At 46.4% G+C, this 17,800-nt stretch overlaps 1 long non-coding RNA gene across 2 annotated transcripts in view; it reads left to right on the top strand.

The window, feature by feature from the left end:
• The first annotated feature begins 204 nt into the window (after positions 1–204).
• The window catches only part of LOC132209409 (uncharacterized), a 275,322-nt gene continuing 257,726 nt past the window's right edge, over positions 205–17,800 (top strand). The window contains exons 1-3 of one of the 2 annotated variants that reach the window (XR_009445501.1): positions 205–270; positions 14,461–14,660; positions 15,159–15,305. This is a non-coding gene — a long non-coding RNA (uncharacterized LOC132209409). The remainder of the gene's footprint in view (positions 271–14,460; positions 14,661–15,158; positions 15,306–17,800) is intronic. The other variant, XR_009445503.1, reaches the window with a different exon arrangement.

Genomic DNA, 17,800 nt, shown 5'->3' with positions numbered 1-17,800 from the left:
GGGCGGGCCCTAGCCCAACGCAGGGGAATACAAACCGTCACGGGGGAAGCCTCGTTCAGAGTGTCTGCAAATTCGTGGCTTAAGAAAGGACTGTAATGTTTGACTTTTTAAACTTTTGTTTTTATTTTTCTACTGTTATACTAAGAAGACTGTAGTGCTGAACTTTTTAACTTATTCATTTATTTTTCTAACATAGAACGTGGAACGGTACAGCGCAGTACAGGCCCTTCGGCCCACGATGTTGTATCGAACTTTTACCCTCATCCTAAGGTCTGTCTAACCTCCACTCCTACCTTATATTGTCACCCATTTGCTTGTCTAATAGCCAATTAAATGCCCCTAATGAGGCTGACTTCACTACCCTCTCCGGCATTGCATTCCACTCCCCTACGACTCTGAGTAAAGAAGGATGGATACCTTTTCTACTTCTGCAACTAAAATTTCGTACCGAGGTACTTTGTCCCTGAGATGACACCGTCTGAGGTGACATTGTACTCTTGTACCGTGTATTGAATACATGTGATAATAAAACCTAAATCTAAATCTAATGCATAGCAGGACACTGGGAAGCTTAGAGGAGAAAAGGGATGCTGGGGTGCTTGTTCATAAATTCCTGAAGGGGTCAGGACAGGCTATTAAGGGTTGTTACAAAGACATATGGGACATCTCCCTTTATCAGTCGTGGCGTAGATTCTAAGAATGGAGAGGTCACTTTGGAGCTGTTTAAAAGTTTGTTTCGGCCACAGCTGGAGTCGTGTGTGGCGTTTTGGTCACCACCCATTTGGCCTTGTTAGCCCTCCAGAGTTCGTTAGCTCACATTTGTCCTGGTTGAGTTCCAATTGCTGTGCCCAGCTGACCAGTCAGTTGATCTCCTCCTGAAGTTTATTCATCCTGCCTGTCAACCAATTTTAGATCCAGTGTACCACTTTGCCTTTGATCCCATGGCTGTTATTTACATGACCATTCTGTCGATATCCTCATCATTAAATTAGTCATTTGCTTGCGACACGGTCATGCATCCTGTGTTTAAGTCCAAATAATGAATATACTTGACAAATTTCAAGGGCCCTTGTGGCAAGCCCTGCACAACCCCACTCAAAGCAAACATCCTGTCAGATAGATATCTCTCGACCGTCAATCACCCTGTGCTCTCTGCCTCAGCCAGTTTTGGCTCCAGTGTGCCTCTTTGCCTTTGATCCCGTTGACTGCTGTTTTCTTGATCACTCTGCCAAGGGGGGCTTTACTAAGTCCACATCAAATGCATAAGCTCATCAACACTCCAATATCTCCTCAAAAAAGGATCAAATTTCTGAAACGTGACCTCATCTTAACAAATCCATACTGACTATCCCTGATTAATTCATGCAAGTACATTCTACCCCTAAGAATGCCTCTTTATAGCTTCTCCAGTGCTGAGATTATTCTGACTGGCCATAAATTTCTTGGTCTGTTCCTCTCTCCGTTTGTTAATAGTAGGACAACGTTAATAGTCCGTAGAGTCAGTAATTAAGAAAGCGCATGTAATGTCGTTTATCTCAAGAGGGTTGGAATATAAAAGCAGCAATGTGCCTCTGAGGCTTTATAAGGCTCTCGTTAGGCCCCATTTAGAATACTGTGTCCAATTTTGGGCCCCATGCTTCAGGAAGGACATTCTAGCCCTGGAGCGTGTCCAGCGTAGATTCACACGGATGATCCCTGGAATGGTAGGTTTAGCGTATGATGAACGGCTGAGGATCCTGGGATCGTACTCATTAGAGTTTAGAAGGTCGAGGGGAGATCTAATAGAAACTTACAAGATAATGAATGGTTTAGAAGGGGTGGACGCTCGGAAGTTGTTTCCGTTAGGAAGGGAGATGAGGACCCGTGGGCACAGCCTTAAAATTAGAGGGGGTAAATTTAAAACTGAAATGAGACAACATTTCTTCAGCCAGAGAGTGGTGGGCTTGTGGAATTCATTGCCGCAGAGTGCATGGAGGCCGGGTTGTTGGATGCCTTCAAGGCAGAGATCGACAAATTCTTGATCTCAAAAGGAATCAAGGGCTGCGGGGAAAGTGCAGGGAAGTGGTGTTGAAATGCCCATCATCCATGATTTAAATGGCGGAGTGGGCTTGATGGGCCGAATGGCCCAACTTCAACTTGTATCTTGTGGTCTTAAGGGGCTGGACATGAAGCCATTAGAGGTGAGTGTAGGTGGGGAGGGAGGGAGGGGATAGGTCACTCTGGGGAGGACGAACAGGTCAAGGGGGCGGGAGGAGCTTCGTAGGTAGGGAATGGGGGCTTGGCTTGAGCTGGGAGGAGCGGATGGGTAGGAGGAAGAACAGATTAGGGAGGTGGGGACGAGATGGGCTGGTTTTGGGATGCAGTGGTGGGAGTGGAGATTTTGAAGCTTGTGAAATCCACATTGATAGCATTGGGCTGCAGAGTTTCCAAGACTCAGTTCAGGAAGAACAACAAACATTGATCAGTCAGTCATACATCCAACAAGAAAACTTTATTTTTTTAAAAAAATAGGATGCATCTGTTAATCAAGTGGCAAAGCATTATCGAGTTTTGAGAAGATTTGTAGCTCAGGGTTCAGGTTCCGGATGTAAGATTGCTCAATGAGCTGGAAGGTTAGTTTTCAGATAATTCGTCACCATTCCAGGTAAAATCATCAGTGAGCCTCCGGTGAAGCGCTGGAGTTCGGTCCCGCTTTCTATTCAAGTGTTTAGGTTTCCTTGGGTTGGTGATGTCATTTCCTGTTCTTTCTCTCAGAGGATGGGAGATGGATTTGGAGCCAATGTGTCCTCCCTAGTGTAGTTTGTGTATGGAATAAACTGCCAGAGGCTATTATACTCACAGTGTTTAAAAGTCACCTGCATGGACACATGAATAGGAAGGGTCTGGAGGGATATGGGCAACATGCTGGCAAATGGAACTAGTCAGTTACGATATCTGGTCGGCCTGAAGGGTCTGTTTCCCTGCTGTACAACTCTGCGACTCTGTCTCTTTGTCTCCAGACCCACCCCCCGCCACACACACAATCTCTGTCTCTCCATCTCTGTGTGTGTGCCTCACTCTCTGTCTGTCTGTGTCTCTCTCTCTCTCTCTATCGTCTTGTCTCTGCTATCTCGCTGTGCACTTCTCTGTCTCTCTCCTTCTCTTTCACTGTCTCTTTGGTCTTTGTGTGTGTGTACCCCTCTCTGTCTCTGCCTCCCTCTGTGTGTGCTTCTGCCTTTCTCTCTCTCCGTCGCTCCCTGTGACCGTCGACCCCCCACCCACTCTGCGCCGCCCCTCCCCCCGCCTTTTCCTCCATCTCTCTTACTCTCTATCCGAGCCTCTCCACCCGCTCAGCAGGGAGCGTTGTGAGTTTCTTTGGAACAAAGTTTAAAGATCTCTGTTTGAACCCAAGCCATCCGCAATCAGACTGCATTTCTAATCTCCCCCCCCCTCTCTCTCTCTCTCTCTCTCTCACACACACACACACACACACACACACACACACACACACAGTCTGTCTCTTTCTCCCTTTCAGTCAATCCCCTTCCTCTCTTGGTCCTACTCAAGCCTTTTCCCACCCCCGACTCTGCCTCGGCGATGAGTCCGCTGTCTGGATCCCTTTTCCCAGGCGTGGGCTGAGGACCCAGCGGTTCGGCAGCGGGGATCATCGCACCACGCTCCCGGACCCCTACAACCTCCTGTTCTCCAGCGGCCTCCAGCATGACCACCGGGCTGGGAGCAGGCATCCGGGCTGCCGGAGCGCTCGCTGCTCAGTGGCTCAGCCCTGCGCCGCCTTTGCCGGGAGCGGGGATCCGAGGTGGGAGAAGGCCTCTTCGCCCGGCTCCTGGGCACAGCTACCTGCCTGAACAGCTGCCTGGCACCGAGCCTGCGCTCCCCGAGCACCCGGCCGCGGGTCCGCGACGCCTTCCGGGGCTGAGTAGCCGAAAACTATCTCCTACTGCAAGGTGAGAGCGGGGTTTGGGGTGAAGGGAGGACTGGGGACATGAGCACGGTCCCTGTTTCACATCCTGCGCCGCTCCTATCACAAAGCGAGGGTTTGGGAATGTATGTTTTGGGGGTGAGAATAGCCGTCCCCGGGTGAGGGAAGGCTGGGGGGGACATTGGGAGGGTGTCTATTATACAGCCCTGCGCGGGTTTCCGTAGCCGAACAGCCTACTGCTCTCGTACTACAAGGTAAAGGGAAGGCGGGGGATGGAATGGGGTGGGGTTTCGAGGATAGCCGTCTTGGAAGTGAGAGGACATGGGGAGAGTCACTATCGTACAGCCCAGTGACTGAATGGCTTACAGCTACTGCAAAAGGGTCGTGGTCGGGGGTTGGTTTAGGAGAGGGTTGTTGTAGGGAGGTTTGGGGTCACGGGCAGAGCTGCTTTCTGCAGCCGAACAGCCACTGCCACAAGATGAGATGGGAGGTGGTGTTTTCGGAGCGAGGGGATGCCCCCTCGCCCCGCCGCTGTGGGAAGTAGGATCTTTATCGCACAACCCTCCGTAGCCGAATAGCACTCCGACGACAAGGTGGGAAGGCAGGAGGGGCTCCCGGGGATGAGGGAAGGACAGAACCAGGGTCAGTATAAGGTTAGGGGCTGAACAGACCCCTTCCAGGGGCTGAGGGGAGCTCTTATGCCCTCCGCCAAGCGACCAGCCGAGATCGACCCGCAGCTCTCCGACTACAAGGGGACCCTGTCTCAGAGCATTTCTGGCCGGAGCTCTGAGGGAAAGGGTCATCGCACCCAAAACGCTACCTCGGGACTTTTTCTTGACAGATGCTGAGCATTTTCAGCAACTTGTGTTTGCATTTCTACCCGGAGGTGGGTTTGTGGAGAGACACCATGGTAAGGGAATGGGTGTGGGGTTTGATGGGGCAGTCACAGAGACTGTCGAGAGAGAGAGAGAGGCAACCCCCGTGTCAGGGTTTGGAAAATCTCCGGCAGTGCTTCATTTCTCTCTCAGCCGAAGGCGCTGCGTGCTTTGGTTTCCTTTGCTCTTGTACTCTCACCCCCTGTGAATAAAGCCAGAGTGAGAGGGAGAGAGAGTTTGTGGCGGGAGAGAGAAAAGGGACAGAAAGATGGAAATAAAGGAGCATGACAAGGGAGTGAAATTAGGGCCAGCAGAGGTGAGAGATTGGGAGAGAATCAGAGTGAGGGAGGAAGAGTGATAAAACGCAAACAAAAGAGAATGGGAGGTAACGAGGTGTTCATGAGCATGAAACAGCAGGACATGCAGCATCAGAGGCCAGGGAAGCTGATGTCAGCCTGTCTGCTGTGTTCATCTCCCTTCCTCCGTTCACCCCCCTCCTCCTGCCCCTTTGCCCCCCCTCCTCCTCCTGCCCCTTTGCCCCCCCTCCTCCTCCTGCCCCTTTGCCCCCCTCCTCCTCCTGCCCCTTTGCCCCCCCGCCCCCCTCCTCCTCCTGCCCCTTTGCCCCCCCGCCCCCCTCCTCCTCCTGCCCCTTTGCCCCCCCTCCTCCTCCTGCCCCTTTGCCCCCCCTCCTCCTCCTGCCCCTTTGCCCCCCCTCCTCCTCCTGCCCCTTTGCCCCCCCTCCTCCTCCTGCCCCTTTGCCCCCCCCTTCCTCTTGCTCCCTCCAGTCATCCATTCCTTCTTCCAGTCAGTCCTCGCTCCCTCCCTCCCTCGCTCCCTCCCACCAGCCATCCATTCCTCCCTCCCTCGCTCCCTCTAGTCAGTCAAAACAACTAAGAAAATTACAGCACAGGAACAGGTCCTTCAGCCCTCCAAGCCTGCGCCGATCAAGATCCTCTGTCTCACCTGTCACCTATTTTCTCCCGGTCTGTGTCCATTTGCTCCCTGCCCATCCACGTACCTGTCCAAATATATCTTAAAAGACGCTAACGTGTCTGCGTCTCCCACCTCCGCTGGCAACACGTTCCAGGTGCCCACCAACCTCTGTGTAAAGAACTTTCCATGCATATGTCCCTTAAACTTTGCTCCTCTCACTTTGAACTCATGACCCCTCGTAATTGAGTCCTCCACTCTGGGGGTAAAAAGCTTTTTGCTGTTCACCCTGTCTATACCCTCATGATTTTGTTGACTTCAATCAGGTCCCCCCCAATCTCCATCTTTCTCATGAAAATAATCCTAATCTACTCAACCTCTCTTCATGGCTAGCACCCTCCATACAAGGCAGCATCCTGGTGAACTTCCTCTGCACCCTCTCCAAAGCATCCACATCCTTTTGGTAATGTGGCGACTGGAACTGTGCACAGTAGTCCAAATGTGGCCAAACCAAAGTCCGATACAACTGCAACATGACCTTGGCAAGTCTTGTACTCAATACCCCATCCAATAAAGGAAAGCATGCCATATGCCTTCGAGACCACCCTATTGACCTGCGTTGTCACCTTCAGGGAACAATGGACCTGAACACCCAGATCTCTCTGTTCATCAATTTTCCCCAAGACTTTTCCATTTACTGTATAGTTCGTCCTTGAATTTGATCTTCCAAAATGCATCACCTCGCATTTTCCCGGATTGAACTCCATCTGCCATTTATCTGCCCAACTCTCCAGTCTATCTATGTTCTGCTGTAACCTCTGATAGTCCCCTTCACTATCGGCTTCTCCATTCCTCCCTTGTAGTGCGATTAGGCAAGACGAAGGAGGCATAGAATGGGTGTGCAAAATGCAGGGCAATGGGGACAATTGATTTGTGGAGCTGGTTTAAGGAACAGATATTGCGTGTCCTTGATAGGTACGTCCCTGTCAGGCAGGGAGGAAGCGATCAGCTAAGGGAACCGTGGTTTACTAAAAAACTTGTGTCTCTTGTTAAGCAGAAGAGGGAGGCTGATGTGACGATGAGACCAGATGGTTCACATGAGGTGATGGAGAGCTACAGATTAGCTAGGAAGGATTTAAAGAGAGAGTTAAGAAGAGCAAGGAGGGTACACGAGCAGACACTGGCAGGTAAATAAAGGAGAGCCCGAAAGCTTTCGATAGGTATGTGAGGAATAAGAGGATGACTTGGGTAGGCATAGGGCCAGTCAAAGACAGAAGTGGGAAGTTGTGTGTGGACGCTGTGGAGATTGGAGAGGTGCTAAATGAATATTTCTCATCTGTTTTCACTGAGGGACAGGAGAATATTGTAGAGGAGGTGATTGAGTTAGAGGCTACTAGAATTGAAAGGGTTAAGGTTAGTAAGGACGAAGTGTCATCAATTCGACAACGTGTGACGGTAGGTAAAGCCCCTGGGCCTGATAGGATTTTTCCGAGGATTGTCTGGGATGCTAGGGAGGAGGTGGTGGAGCCTTTGGCCTTGATCTTGGAGTCCTCATTGTCTACAGGTTTAGTACCAGAGGAGTGGAGAATTGCAAATGTTGTGCCCTTGTTCAAGAGGGGCAGTAGGAATGACCCAGGCAATTATAGACCTGTGAGCCTTAGGTGTGTTGCAGGAAAAATTTTGGAAAGGATTATAAGAGATAGGATTTATAATCATCCAACAATCAACAACTTGATTGGAGATAGTCAGCATGGATTCGTCAAGGGCAAGTCGTGTCTCACAAACGTCATTGAGTTTTTTGAGAAGGTGACCAAGCATGTGGATGAGGGTCGGGCAGTTGGCGTGGTGTACATGGACTTGAGTAAAGCCTTTGATAAGTTTCCCCATGGTAGGCTCTCGGAGAAAATACAGAGGCACGGGATTGAGGGAGATTTAGCCAGTTGGATTAGAAACTGGCTTTCGGTAGGAAGGCAACAAGTGGTGGTTGATGGAGAATATTCAGCCTGGAGTCCGGTTACGCGTGGTGTGCCTCAAGGATCTGTTTTGTGACCACTGCTGTTTGTCATTTGTATAAATGACTTGGACGCAGGAATTGGTTGATGGGTTCGTGAGTTTGCAGATGACACTAAAGTCGGTGGAGTGGTGGACAGTGTGGAAGAATGTTGCAGGTTGCAGGGAGACTTGGATAAACTGCAGAATTGTCCCGAAATTTGGCAAATGGAGATTAATATGGATAAATATGAGGTGATTCACTTTGGGAGGAATAATAGGAAGGCAGAACACCGGGTCAACGGAAAGATTCTTGGCAGTGTAGATGAGCAGAGGGATCGTGGTGTCCGTGTACATAGATTCCTGAAAATTGCCACCCAGGTTGATAGTGCTGTTCAGAAGTCTGATGGTGTTTTAGGTTTCATTGGTAGAGGGATTGAGTTGCGGAGACGTGATGTCATGCTGCAACTCTACAAAACGCTAGTGCGGCCTCAGTTTGAATATTGCGTGGTCGCTCCATTACAGGAAGGATGTGGAATCATTGGAACAGGTGCAGAGGAGATTTACCAGAATGTTGCCTGGTCTGGAGCGAAGGTCTTATGAAGAAAGGCTGAGGAACTTGGGTCTGTTCTCATTGGAGAGAAGGAGGCTCAGAGGGGATTTAATAGAGACATGCAAGATGGTCAGTGGATTAGATAGGGTGCACAGTGAGAGTTTTTTTTCCCGAGGATGATGACTTCAGCTTGTACAAGGGGGTGCAGCTACACTTTGAGGGGTGATGGATTTAAGACAGATGTCAGAGGCAGGTTCTTTACTCAGAGAGTGGTAAGGGCGTGGAATGCCCTGCCTGCCAATGAAGTTAACTCAGCCACATGAGGGGCATTTAAGCAGCCCTTGGATCAGCATATGGTTGACAATAGGATAGTGCAGGGGAATGGGCTTCGATTAGTTCACAGGTCGGCGCAACATGGAGGGCCGAAGGGCCTGTTCTGCGTTGTGTTCTTCTATGTTCAGTTACAGTTCACAGATTACTCTACCACTCATTTTAGTGTTGTGTGAAGAGGATAATGAACATCTGCAGAAGGACGCAGAAAGTGTAAGTGAATGGACAATGGCAGATGGAGTGCAACGATGGTAAAAGTGAGACTATCCATTTTGGTAGCAATTAGGGCAAAATGGAGTATTAGTTAAATGGTGAAAAATTGTAGCATGCTGCTATTCCCCGGCTGAATGTTTTAAAGGCCAAGACAGACAGATCTTTGAACAGCAAAGGAATTGAGTTTAAAAATCGGGAGGGGATGCTCCAGTTGTATAGGGTGCTGGTGAGGCTTGATGTCGAATAGTTTGTACAGTTTTAGTCTCCTCACTTGAGAAAGGATGTGCTGGCAGTGGAGGGGGTGCAAAGGAGCTTCACAAGATTGATTCCACAATTGAAAATGTTGCTGTATGGGGAGAGATTGAGGAGACTTGGATTGCACTCTCTGAGACTTCGAAGAATGAGGGGTGTTCTAATAGCACCTTTTAAAATGATGAAAGAAATAGATAGGAAAGAAACACGGAAGTTGTTTCCACTGATGGGTGAAATTACAACTAGGCGGCACAGCCTCAAAATAAGGGTGAACAGATTTCAGACTGAGTTGAGGATGAGCTTCTTCATCCAAAGGGTTGTGAATCTGTGGAATTCTCTGCTCAGTGAAACAGTCAAGGTTCCCTGGTTGAATGTTTTAAAGGCCAAGACAGATAGATCTTTGAACAGGAAAGGAATTGAGTGTTATGGTGAATGGGAGGGTAAGTGGAACTGAGTCCGCCAAAAGATCAGCGATGACCTTATTGAATGGCGGAGCGAGCTGGAAGAGACAGATGACCTACTCCTTTATTTCTTCTGTCCATATGTCCTTCGATTGCCATCCTTGTCATTCCTCCTTCCCTGGAATAGGCCAGTTCTGAACGCTGATCAGTAGGTCTTTAAATATCTCCCGCGTATCAAATGCCGACTTGTTCAATCAAAGCTCCTCCCAATTAATACTGCTCAGCTCCTACCTAATACTGATGTAATTTTCCGTCCCCCAATTTCGTAGCTTCCCCCAAGGTCCTGATTATTCATAGCTATCTTAAAATGTAAGGAGAGGCGATCACCCCGTTGAAGAAGCTCCTGGTTCAGTGTTTTCCCCCATGTGGGAGTCAACTACAGGTTTTCTTGTTCCAAGGTTGGGGAGGAAATAGCCGAGTGGTATTATTGCTGGACTGTTAATTCAGAGACTTAGATAACATTCTGGGGACCTGTGTTCAAATCCCAGCACAGCAGGTGGTGGAATTTGAATTGAATACAAAAGAAAATCATGAATGAAGAATCTAATGATGACCATGAATCCATTGTCAAATGTCAGAAAAACCCACCTGCTTCACTGATGTCCTTTCGGAAAGGAAACTGCCATCCTTACATGGTCTGGCCTACATGTGACTGCAGACCCACAGCTAGATGATTGACTCTGAACTGTCCCCTGGGCAATTCGGGATGGACAATAAACACTGCCGAGCTAGTGATGTCCTCCTCCCATTAGCAAATAAATAAAATTGGATTCTATGTCTTCCGATTGAAGATCGTTTCTTGTTCTCACAGTAATTTCATCGCTTACAGTCAGTTTCCCTCTTGCCTGTCTTTTTGGAATGTCACGTAGCCCTGCACATTTACCTCCAGTGTTGATCGCCTTATAACCATGTCTTTGTAATAGCTCTCAAATCATGCCCGTCAACCTGTCTGTGTGCTATGAATTTGTTGATTTTGTTCTGAATACAATGAGCACGCAAGCAAAGAGTCATTAATTTTGATTTATAACTTTATTTCACCTCTTGACACTATTTACAGCTGTTTTCTGTTTCTACATGCTGTCTTTTCCAGTCCCATGCTGAGTATTGTTATCCCAATAGTTCTTTAATGTCAGTGTGTGTGTATTCCTGGGCGACTATGCTCGTGTGGTCTACGGAGTTGTGGAGGTCACAGTTCTAGGACAGCCATTTCATAGGCCTCTGCTGCAGCTAAGAAGAAAAGACAATCTCTTGCTCTGAGCTCTGCAAACCAGGGCAATGTCAAAAAGGAAACAAGGTCAAAAGAAATTCAACAAGAATCTCAAAATTAACTGCTGAATTCACATAAGCATTCCGGGGATCGCCCAATGTAGTGGCCACAACATCCCACTTTCTATTCCTCACAAACAATCCAAAGGCTGAACTATCCGTATCCCTCTTAACTTTTACGTTTTTTGAGCTAATTTCTTGTTTCTAACTTGTGTGTATTTGTGGTGCCTTATGACTTCTTGCATTTAGCAATTGATAAACTCACTTTCTCACTAATTCAGTAAAACCTAGTTTTATAGAATCCCCAGTGTGGAAACAGGCCATTCAGTTCAAGAAGTCCACAGCAACCCTACAAAGAGCATCCCACCCAGACCCATCCCCATTCCCTACTCTATCCCTGTCAGCCTGCATTTCCCATGGCTAATATACCTAACCTACACGTGTGTGGGCACTGTGGGTAATTCAGCATTCCCAATCCACCTAACCTGCACATCTCTGGACTGGTCAAAACAATGATTCGATTTGAATTAGTTATAATGCAGCTGTTAACAGTAATCCTCCGTCCCTGTGTTGGAGCGAGATTTAACATTCAAGATCAAAAATGAAACACTTGAACAAGGTAGCTCAAATTGAGGTTGTTGACTTGCTCGCCGAGCTGGCTTGTTTTCATTGAGACGTTTCGTCACCATGATTGGTGACATCACCAGCAGAGCCTCCAACGAAACAATGTTACTTTACTCTGTCTGGAATTTATACTGTCCGGTCAGTTACCATGAGTACTGTCATTTCGGGTTTTGATCTGTATGGGTTTGTATGTGCGGTCCAATTGTATCTGTTTGTTGGTTGCATTATGGGTGGAGGATCACGCCACTCATACGGAACTGGGACAAGGTAACCATAGTAGCCCAAGCCAAGTGTAGACACGCAGAGGAATTCCTAGAGGCATGGTTCACCACCCATTCTGCAGGCTCACATTCTTGGTCTCTTCAGTTTGAATATGATCACTTAACCATATCCTTTATGACAAACAACAGAGTCTTACTTCCTAAAAGCTTCAAACAGGACTGTCCAGACAGATTCACTTGTTCTCATGATATCGTCTTCTGCTGGAGGGATTCCGAAATGTCTGCATTCTTCCTCAACTGAGCATTCCTTGCGTTCGTGGTTGACAGAGCTCTCGGCCATGTCCAACCCATCTCGTACACTTTGGCCTCACCCCTGATGAGGTACCCTGGTCCTCAATGACCAACCCATCAATATCCACATCTAGAAGAACATCAGCCACGATTTCCAACAAGATCCCACCACCAGGCATATATTCCCCTCCCCTCCCTTGTCAGCCTTCTGCAGGGACCATTCCATCAGGATACCTCGGTCCACTCCTTATCCATTCGCAACACCTTCCCATAACCCGACAGCACTTTGCATGCCACCACAGAAGGCATAACATCTGTCCATTTACTTCCTCCGGCTTCACTATCCAAGGCTTCCAGGGGAAGCAGCGATTTACCCACACTTCACTCAATCTAGCCTACTGTATTCACTGCTCACAATATTGTCTCGCTCTGCATCGGGGAGACGAAACACAGACTGACCAACCACTTGGCTGAACACCTATATTCTGTACATAAAAATGGCCCCAGGTTTCCAATTGCCTATCACTTGAGCACCCCATCATGATCCCTGGCCAAAATCTCTGTCTCAGGCTTGCTGCAGTGCTCCAGTGAGTGCAAGGTAGAAGACAAAAATCTCATGTTTGCTTTGCAGAACACCTCCGCTCGGTTCGCAATCAACAACAGCACCTTCCAGTCACCAACCATTTTAACTCCTTTAACTCCCCCTCCCATTCCTTAGACGGCATGTCCATCATGGGCCTCCTGCAGTGCCACAATGATGCCACCCGAAGGGGGCAGGAACAGCAACTCATATTCCGCTTGGGAACCCTGCAGCCCAATGGTATCAATGTGAACTTCACCAGTTTCAAAATCTCCCCTTCCCCTACTGCATCCCTAAACCAGCCCAGTTTGTCCCCTCCCCCCACTGCACCACACAACCAGCCCAGCCCCCCCCCACCCACTGCATCCCAAAACCAGTCCAACCTGTCTCTGCCTCCCCAACCGGTTCTTCCTCTCACCCATCCCTTCCTCCCACCCCAAGCCGCACCCCCATCTACCTACTAACCTCATCCCACCTCCTTGACCTGTCCGTCTTCCTTGGACTGACCTATCCCCTCCCTACCTCCCCACCTATACTCTCTCCACCTATCTTCTTTACTCTCCATCTTCGGTCTGCCTCCCCCTCTCTCCCTATTTATTCCAGTTCCCTCTCCCCATCCCCCTCTCTGATGAAGGGTCTAGGCCCGAAACGTCAGCTTTTGTGCTCCTGAGATGCTGCTTGGCCTGCTGTGTTCATCCAGCCTCACATTTTATTATCTTGGAATTCTCCAGCATCTGCAGTTCCCATTATCTCTAATACTATTTATAACACACCACACTGACTGTAACTACAAGCTGTGTGTTTCTTCAACAAAATATCTGCAAATAAACAAACATCCTGGATGAAGACTTATTATCTGACACTCCACTCACACCAGTTGTATGATCTTTTGATGTGTCTGCTTATAAATTGTGTGCCTGTGTGTTTTCCCCTCTGACCACACGTGATGAAGGGACTGCACTTCAAAAGCTTGTATGATTTCAAATAAACCTGTCAGATTATAACCTGATGCCATGTGGCTTCTGACTTTGTCCATCCTCGTCCAACACCAGCACCTCCACATTATAAGTGTTTGAAACCAAGTCAGTGCAACAGGTATATGTCGAACATTTGACTTCAGAAGGATGCCTCGTGCTGAAAAGTTTATTAATAACAAAGGATTTCTCCATTATGCCATCTATCATAACATGCTGCGCCTCACAGTCATAATGAAAGGATGCCCACTTTAATTTAGCAGCGCCAAGAACAGTTATGGACATTTTTAGCATGGGAGAAGGCCATTCAACCTATTTTATCTGTACCAGCTCTCTCCCAGAGCAACAAAATTAATCCTTTTCTCGAATTCATTCCACATATTTCACAGGATTGAAATATATAGGTACATAGTTAAGAGATTTTAACATCGAGTGAGCAGTTCTCGCACTTCACCTTGTCACTAACAATTGAAAACGTGACTTAGAAAGAGTGGGTCTTTATTTTGTTCTGTTGTGATGATGAAGAAGATGCAAGTCCAAGTGCTGGAACTGGCCTCTTGAACTTAGAAACATTTAAATGTGTATAAAATGAATTCTGTGCGCATCTATTAAAAGCAGTTTTATGGAAGGAAAAGGTACCAAAGAAGATTTGGTGTATTGTACTTGATGCTATTATACTCCAACCTGTGAAAACAGAACTCTACGACTGTGAGTGTTGAGATCTGAGAGGGTGCTATCTTGTTTGAATTTACATTGCTAAGTCTAGGCCTATTTTCCCAACAGCAAAATTGGTAATGCAGAAAGAAATGGATGTTTCTCGCATTTGTTGGCTGTAAGTGTCTGTTTAAAGTTTGAGTACAGTTTCCTCATATACAGGTGCTTAACCTGCTTTTACAGTTTGAACATTTGTTGTGCCAATGAAAATTGTTTGAATGGTTTCACCTCCAGTTTTCTTCTTTATACATACTTGGTATTTTTTCAGGGTAAGGACTGCCTGCAAAATCTGAGATTGGGTTTTGAAAGACATCAACCTTTGCTTGCGAGAGATAATGGTAACTGCAGATGCTAGAGAATGCGAGATAACAATGTGTGGAGCTGGATGAACACAGCAGGCCAAGCAGCATCTCAGGAGCACAAAAGCTGACATTTCGGGCCTCGACCCTTCATGCGAGAGAACGTAACGTAAGAAAGAAGAACAGGACTAAGTAGTATTATCCTTCAAAGCCTTGTTGAGTTGATTTGTCCTGTTTTGTTCCTTACTTTTACATTTATTAAATCCACTTTTTTAAAAGCATTCTTTCACAGGATGAGGGCACTGCTGGCAAGGCTAACATTCAATTCCCATCCAGGAATGTCTTGGTAGGTCATTTTGGAAGTCAGTAGAGAGTCAGCCATATTCCTGTGAATTTGAAGTCAGATACCAGAATTGTGAAGGGATGCAGATTCCCTTCCCTAAAGAATAGATTAGTGAATTCAGTTTTCTGTTACAATAATTTATGATAGTTTCATCGTCACTGTTACTTTTAACTCGAGATCTTTATGAATTAAATGTCATTTCCAGCAGATGCTTTTGTATATTATATTTAATATTAGGATTTTAGTTTTAACTTAATTTCTTCTTAACATTTAATCATTAATTTCAGGATGTTTCTCAGATTTTATACGCTTCCTCTCCATTAGGTTTTTAAAGAAGAAATTGCCCCAGTCAAACAAGAAGTCAAAATATTAAATGATCTGGCCAGTCAATTACCTCCGCTTGATGTCTCTTTCTCTCCAAAGATTTCTCACCAGCTTGACGACCTAAATATGAGGTTGAAATTTATACAGGTAACAGTGAAAACATTTTCTAAACTAGCCAATCTGTTGAAGAAAGCATGTCCAGATAATTTGGCTTCAAATATATGAGCAAGATAAAGAACCGTTTCAATTGAAGCAAGCAATTAATATTTTATTATCATAGTTTATGAAGTTATCCAATTTTATAATATTACGTTTTCAAAAATACAATGTTCTTGTCTGTAGTCTGCACTTTAGAATGTAATCGCAAAACAAAATCCAAATAGTGAGACATGTGAGCATCCGAACTACAGTCTGAAATGGCTCAGGACTGGAACAATTTGAATATATTCAGGATGAAGCTGCAGGTAGCAGATATTTTTCCCGATCCATCCAAAAGAATTTGGAATTGGACCATTGTGCTCACTGCTGTACACTTCAGTATTATGTATTGTTTCATATTTTAAGTCCCTGAGAAAGGCATACTTTAATGAATTGCAACAAAGATATACTTGATGCATTGAAGGGAAGAATGACATAAAGTTGTATGAACTGCATGTATTTCTTTCAATTGAGCAGATTTTGATTGATGTCAGCAAAGTAGTAGATGAAAGTTTTCTTTATCCCATAAAGCCGCATGAAATGTTTTATTGAGCAAATTATTTCAGTCTTGTTCTGTGTCAGCAGCTCGCTTGGCCATGTAGCGCAATAAAACTCCTTATCGGTTCTAGCAAGCAGACAAAAACATAAATAGCACCAGGATCTGGATGTTCTACCTCTTGACCCTACCTCACCATCCGATAAGACATAGCTGACCTGCCCTGGACTCAACTCCTCTTCCATACCGGCTTCTCAGAGCGCTCAACTTCTCTATTTCAAAAATCTTATCTACCACCTTCTTTAAATACTTCCAGTGATCTACCTTTCACAATTCTCTTGTATTCTAAACAATCGCTACCTGCTGAAAGCAGAAATTCCTTTGCATCTCAGGTTTCAATCAATGTTCCCTTCTTCTGTAACTATGTTGCTGAGTTTGAGATTTCCACAATAATGGAAACATTGTCTTCACATCTAGCCTGTCAAAAAATTTTGTGTTTCAGTAAGATCACCCCTCATTCTTCTAAACTTGAATGAATAAAGACCTTCTGTGCAACCATTCTTGATAAATCATGATCCGATGAATCGGCCCAGTGAGTCTCTTTTGAACTGCTTCCTATGGCTGTGTATCCTTTCTTGTATTTCTCCAAGTGTGACCTCCTCAATAGCCTGATCAGTTGCAAAAAAACTTGCCCATTTTTAAACTGAAACCTCCTTACAATAAAGGCCAAAATTCCATTTGCCTTCTAAATTACTTGCATCACCATCGTCATGGCTCACATCAACTCCAACCTACCAAAGTGCTTTGATCCTTTGCAATTCACCTACCACTGCAACAGGTCTCCAGCTGATACCGTCTCCCTGGCCTGACAGTCATCCCTGGAATGTCTGGATAACAAGGATACCTACATCAGGCTGTTACTTATTGATCAGACCACCACCTTCCACACTGTAATTCCAAACAAACTCCTCTCTGAACTCTGAGACCTCGGCCTCAGCATCCCTCTCTGTAACAGGATTCTCGACTTCCTGACCCAGAGACCACAATCAGTAAGGATAGGTGACAACACTTGCTCCACCGTAAACCTCAACACCGGTGCCCAGCAAAGCTGCCCCTACTCTATACTCCTTATGCAATCATGACTGTGTGGCCCCAACTCCATTTACAAGTTTGCTGATGACGCTTCCATTGTAGGTCGGACCTCAAACAACAATAAGTCAGATTACAGGAAAAGCAATTGAGTGCTTGCTGGCATGATGGAAAGATAACAATCTGTCCATCAGCATAAGCAAAATGGAGGAGCTGGTCATTGATTTCAGGAAGCTTCTGTCTGCAGCAATGGTGCTGAGGTGGAGATGGTTGATAGTGTGAAGTTCCTGGGAATGTTGCTCACCAACAATCTGTCCTGGTCAACCCATGTCGACATGATGGTCAAGGAGGCTAAGAAAATTCAGCATGTCCATGAGGACCCTACCTGTTTTTGGAGATGCATCCTATCTGGATGCATCACTGTGTGGTATGGCAGTTGCTGTTCCCAAGACTGCAAGAAGCGAAAGAGAATCATGAGCACAGCCCAATCCGTCACGCAAACTAGCCTTCCATCCATTGACTCCATCTACACTTCCCACTGCCTTGAGAAAGCAACCAACATAATCAAAATACCCCCTCACTCTGATTATACTCTCTTCCGTCCTCTTCTGTCGGGCAGAGGATATCAGATTGAAAAAGCGTACAAATAGATTTAAGAACAGCCTCTTTCCTGTTGTGACTTTTGAACGGACCTCTCAAGTGTTAATTCTGATCTCTCTCTCTCAGCCTCTTCTCTGTGGCTGTAACACTATTCTGCACTTTGTACGGTGTGATTTGCCTACACAGCATGCAAATCAACACTTTTCACAGTATCTCAGTACATGTGACAGCAACAAAGCAATCATTCACCTGCATGCTA

The sequence above is a fragment of the Stegostoma tigrinum genome, unplaced genomic scaffold (genome assembly GCF_030684315.1).
Source record: "Stegostoma tigrinum isolate sSteTig4 unplaced genomic scaffold, sSteTig4.hap1 scaffold_91, whole genome shotgun sequence".
NCBI lineage: Eukaryota > Metazoa > Chordata > Chondrichthyes > Orectolobiformes > Stegostomatidae > Stegostoma > Stegostoma tigrinum.
The sequence above is the reverse complement of the archived record's forward strand: the minus strand, read 5'-3'. Positions and strand labels throughout refer to the sequence as shown.